The 6,000-nt window shown below is 36.4% G+C and overlaps 1 long non-coding RNA gene across 1 annotated transcript in view; it reads right to left on the reverse strand.

The window, feature by feature from the left end:
- LOC125920807 (uncharacterized) overlaps positions 1-5,757 on the reverse strand; it is a 329,534-nt gene extending 323,777 nt beyond the window's left edge. Inside the window, exon 1 of the long non-coding RNA XR_007457205.1 lies at positions 5,198-5,757. This is a non-coding gene — a long non-coding RNA (uncharacterized LOC125920807). The remainder of the gene's footprint in view (positions 1-5,197) is intronic.
- Between the last annotated feature and the right edge of the window lie 243 nt (positions 5,758-6,000).

Genomic DNA, 6,000 nt, shown 5'->3' on the forward strand with positions numbered 1-6,000 from the left:
CCAACTTTCTTGCATTAATGCAAGATCTCCTGGGCTGCTTAATTTTATTGAAGGAGGAAGACCAAAACCAAAACTACTTCTATTAAATGATGAAAACAAATAATGTAGTAAGATCTTAATATTTTATAGAATACTAATATTACTCATAACAGTTCAGTTCTAATTGACCTTGGCAATGCAATAAAATCAATAATAAATCCATCACAGATTTTGCTTTTCTCTTTGTCATTTTTTACTCTGATTTTAAAATCCTGGATCACTGTTAAATTTAGTTTAATAACAAGAATAGTTTGCATTTTACAGTGATTCCCATTCTAAATCATTATTTACATTTTTTTTTAATGTTTATTTAATTTGAGAGACAGTGCACACGTGCATTTGCACGTGTGAGCAGGGGAGGGGCAGAGAGAGAGGGAGACATAGAATCCCGAGCAGGCTCCAGGTTCCTAGCTGTCAGCACAGAGCCCCTTGTGGGGCCTGATCTCACAAACCTTGAGATCATGACCTGAACCAAAATCAAGAGTCTGACGCTTAACCGACAGAGCCACTCAGGCGCCCCTAGATTTATTTAACACATAACCACACAGGTCTGAAAAGAAACAACTGTCAGAGTTGATGGTGGAGAGAACTATTGCAGTAGAAGAAGCAATGGCTTCCCAAACGGCTCTTTCTGGGAAGCAGAGTGTTGTTTCCAGAACACTCAGCCCAGTCTGGGACTTGATGCTCTAAACCATGCTCTAATCCCTCTAATTTAGCTGAGCCCCAATCTTGTCTTCACAAGTTAAAAAGGAAGTAAAAATCTTAATGAAATCTAGAGAAGACCCATAAAGATTAATAAAGTCTTCCAAAAATAAGATCTGTGAAGAAGCATTAATGAAAATGGGATTTTCTTTTCAAATTGGGGAGTGTGTTGAGATAGGGGAATGACTTGATAGTTCTTGAACTACTAAACTAAACGAGGCATCTGAAAAAAAAAAAAGCCCTTGAATAAATGCATGGGTAAGAAGCAGATTTGGAGGGGAATAGTTACCATTTTAAGGAAAAAATGAACAAGGTAACAGAACAAAAACATTGGTGTTTGGTTAGAACAAGAAGCTGTGATTTAACATGGAAAGATCTGAATGTGTATTTAGATTCAGATATGTAATCATAGTGAAATATAGATTTTGGCAAAGAGAAGAATGCGTGCTCCTTGTAGAAGACGTTGAGAAGGACTAAGGTCATCCCAAAAAGAAGCAGCATCACTCACGGAGGCAGAAAGAAGACATCATAAGGGATGAACAGAGATTCTACAAACTTCCTCTATTATACAGTAACAGCAACATCTACAACGATTTATGGACTGCTTAATATAGGTCAAGCCATATTCTGTATTAACTTTTTTAATCCTCAAGACAACTCTGGAAGAGAAGGTAACGTTATCCCCAAAACCTAGCTGCAGAATTTAAATACCTTGGTCAAAGTCACTGTTAGTCAGTGGCAAAACCAAGACCTAAACATCGGCTGTCAGGATCCAGAGCTCACACTATTAACATTTCCTGGCTTTCAATGTTATTATTATTTTTATTTTGGCTTATATAATTTGTCATAATTCTGTGTCCTTAGAGTTTATGTTAGGATATGAATGGCATCTGGAATCCACATGGTATATTTGTAAGTCTAAAAAAAATGGGGGGAAAAAGAGCTAGGAAGACAGAAGACATGTCAGAATCTCCAGAAAGCTGAAGAGGGATGTGTCATTTGAAAAGGTCTGCTTGGTGTATTCAATGCTATAGTGTAAACATCATACATTACTTACTTTAGAAGGTAGAGACTGACTTCATTTGGTTGCTGGAACATGGGTGGAAACGTTGGAGAAGCTCTTAAAATGTCTAATTCAGACTTTCGGCACACAGAAAGGATCAGAAGTCACAAAAACAAACCTGGCCACCTCCCTTTTTCCCTTACTAAAAAACCCCTACTTCCTTTTATTTATAGTATGAAGTTTTAACTACTCGTAATATGAAGTTTAAATTACTTAGCCTGATATTTGAAAACTCTTGGTAATTTAGTTCCAACCACCTTTCTGTCCGCACCTCCTATAACCTATGACCACTCTCCACAAAACATGGGTTCATCAATCACAAACATTCCATAAACTGGTATGTTACCTTTGTTAAAAATGTGCTTTTGAAATCTTATTTGTTGTTGAGCCTGCTCAGCTGAAATGTCAACCACTCTCTAAATATTTCCATGACTCCTCTAAGCAAAGATTTTCCTACTCCGTTGAATAGCGATACATGTATCATATTTAAATATATATATATTTAAATATACAGATTTGTAATACTGTACTCTAATTACTTCCTTCAGTATATCAACACAATCATTGAATAAATATTTCTGAATAACTATTCAGAATGACTATTCTGGTACCAGGCACACTCTAAGTTCCCTAAACCAAGGACTATTTGTCATTTTGTTATGTTTTTAAGAGACGGTTGGTGGGAGTGGTAGGTATTTTCTATTGCTTTCTCACCGCCCAATGCATAGCAGCCATTAATTAAATATTTGTTGAATTGCCCTACCCACAAGAAGCTCAATGAGCATCATAGTCAACAAATAATCATTAAGAAATAACTGATCTTATATTTTCTTAGGGAGAAATAATTGGATGTAGAAGAGTATAGATGTAAAACAGCAGACCTTTAAATTTGGCAGGATCTCAGATCTGAAACTTTTATAATGTTAATTAGAAAGGGAGTAATGAGGAAAGGCACCATTTTGCTGCTTTTAATTCCTTCCTTCAAGTTTTAAGTGGATTTTAATCTCCTCCAGACCACCAAGGTAGACTCAGAAATTTAAGTTTCTTAAAACTTCGAGGGCAATTTGAAGCCATCCAGTCCAAGTCTTACATGTTACTGATGAGGAAACTGCCAAAGATTAGCAAAGCTGGGTTAAGAATCCAGGCCTCTTTTCCCCATATCTCCCCCTCAGCATCTTGTCACCATATATTTTCATCTCTTTCAACTTTTATTCTCTGGATGTTCAACAGAACACTGGTAACAGGCTGTTGGCCATTTGGGAGAATTGAAAAATTTGATGGTGGAGAAAATATTTCCTTCTTTTTATATCCCAAGATCTCTCCCAACGTTGGAATCTTTTGTAGTTAGAACATAAGCAGTGCTGAGAAATCTTTCTGTTACTAACAAGAAAAAAAAAAAAAAAAGGAGTTCAGATTAAATCTTTATTTTCCCTTTCATCCCATTATTCTCCAACTTTATGGAAACTCAAACCTGTTCATTAGAATGTCGTATGTCTAGCCTATATATGTACATGTGTATACATACGTGTAGGTATGTATGTGCACACACACATAGACACACACATTTCTTTTCATTACGGGAAACAAACATTTCCACTCCTCTTATCTAGAAGATTCCCTGAAATTTCCTTGTTTTATGGTTGGATGTGATTAATTTATCAAATTCTCTTTTGGTATAGAGCAGACTGATCATGATTAATGTGTTTATCTGCTAAACATACAAAAAGAAAGTTCTTTTAGGCAAGCAAGTCATTGTGTCCTGCTTATTAATAAATCATTTGTCCTTCAGAGTTTTTGCCTCCTGGGTTGTTTACATTTTGAAGTGAATTCGACATTCCTTTGTTCAAATACAAATAATACTTTAGCTACTGCCAATTTTTAGTCATTTTTAAAAGAAATTAAAGAGAAGTTCCTTTCTAACTCTGGAAGATGATTGCAAATGTACAGTGTGAGGAAAGAACCGATGCTCCCTTGACTATTAATGCGTCTTTGAAGCTCACAACCCGAGGTAGAGTGGTTACAGATGCCTTAGTGTGAGGGAGGTCCTATGTTAAGTATCTGTATTTGAACTTAGCTAAATATCAGCTAAACAAAGAGCAGGGGCTACAAGAGCGGGACATCCCCTGTGTGCGCGGCGGGCTGTAAGCTCACCACCCAGCCTCGACGGCACAGCCTCCATTGTTTCCGCTCATAAGAAGCTTAGTCTTGATCTCATTACTGAGCCCAAGGCCCTCCTCCAATCATCTTGCCTCTGTCATCTTACAGTATTTTCTAGCACGGGCTGAAAATAGACACAATTTCCTCCTTGAAACCAGCCCGCTGCCTGGCACCGTTTCGTGAAACAAATCGCTATGTCATTCCCGTCTAACAGGCAACTGGCAATTTCAAAAACAAATTCAGCTGCAACCGCTTTTAAACCGTCTTACTAGGTTACTTTTCTATCTTACGTCACCCAGGTTTCCAGAAATCTACTCAAAATGCCTAATGAGGCAATAAATTTCTTTACTGACTGTTCAGAACGTGGAAACAAATTGGAGTGACTCACTCAGGCCTTTTCTTAACCCTCTTATTCAGCAAAACAGTTTATTTTACTGAAAGAATAGAAAAAAAAAGAGCTGACAATTTAGAAATAAACTAAGTAGGTCCACCCTCTTTTGTGCCTCTGGGACATTCAGGACTATCTTTTTCATGAGTGTATGTTACAGCTTAATTGAGATTGTAAAACAGGAAAATCTTGGCTTATTTATCATCCTTGTGAAAATAACTTCCATGTTTGCCTTTTCATTTGTTATGAATTATTACTCTAACTCATTTTTTATGAAAAGTTTTGTTTTGTTTTCATTGGTTTTATGTCTGGTTTTAAAATGCAATGTTCCTCTGTTGGTAATTATCCACAGGTAGAAGTTTACCTACTTGGGAGGTAATCTTGAAAGTAAGTCCTGCTTATGATGTTTTCTAAAGGATAGGAAATAACAGAAAAGGGAGAGTACCTGAAAGTTTACATTTCTTTCTATAATTTGCTTAAACAAATATTCAAATTTTTTGCTTTGGAAATATTTGCTTAAAAATATTCGAATTATTTGCATTCCCTGAGTCCATTCCAGATAATAGAGGTAAAGGTAAAACTACTTTGGGGGACTAAAAGCATAATAGCTACATGCAGAAAAATTCTGTTTATATTACATAACAGACATATATCCCGAAAGCAGTATATTTACAGTTAAAAGTGAGCTTAGGAGTAAATTTAGTCCAGACTCTCCAATTTACAGATATTGAAAGAAAAAGTAGGGAAATAAAGAGACTTAATGAATATCACGGGAGGGCTGGCATACCACACTGTATCTGGAATGCCCATTTCCTCAACTCGTGTTTATTTCAGTATTGCAGTCTTACCTTTTCATTGCCGGACCTGAAAATGCCATTCAGTGTTCATTTTTTCTCTTGTTCACTCATTCATAAAAAAGTAAGTCTTAATGGCAGGCGTCAGGGAGCAGAAGATCATCTCTACCTTAAAAAGTTGGGAGTCAGCTCTTCATTTTCTCTTTAAAAATAGTGACCTTCCCCATAGTTAAAAATAGTATTTCATGTTCCCCTTTCTCCTCTTTTAAATTTCAAATCTTCTAAATTGCTTGCTGAAAGCTCAGAATATTATTAACATGAATAGGACTATGGGAAGGAAGTGAAAACAACATTGACTAAGCAGCTATTGCATCATAATTTCTAGGATGCTAGAAATCAGTTCTTAACCTTGGTTTCTGAAATCCCTTCTGGAGTTCTTGGAATTCCCTGAGAGGGCAAAGAGGGGAGAGTAGAGATCATTTACAATGGGAGACAATGGGATACATAGTTATTCAGTTTGTTTCTACCTTTATCTAAGAAACTGCGATTTAGGTGTATATATACAATTAACATCTATCATAGAAATAGACCATTAGAGCCAAAGGGACCTTAGATGGGGGTTTATGTGTATATATACAATTAACATTTATCATAGAAATAAAGTGTTAGAGCTAAAAGGAACCTTAGATGTTCCTTAACCTTAACATCTTATAGCTAATGCCTAGGAAAGTGGTTTGTTAAGTCACACATAGGAATGTCATAGGAGAGAAGGAGCTAAGCATCTTACTCCCTAATCTTGTGTTTTTTCCTCAACACGTAGCCTTTTACCTGCACAAGGACACTTGCACGTCCTTATG

The sequence above is a fragment of the Panthera uncia genome, chromosome C2 (genome assembly GCF_023721935.1).
Source record: "Panthera uncia isolate 11264 chromosome C2, Puncia_PCG_1.0, whole genome shotgun sequence".
NCBI classification, from domain to species: domain Eukaryota; kingdom Metazoa; phylum Chordata; class Mammalia; order Carnivora; family Felidae; genus Panthera; species Panthera uncia.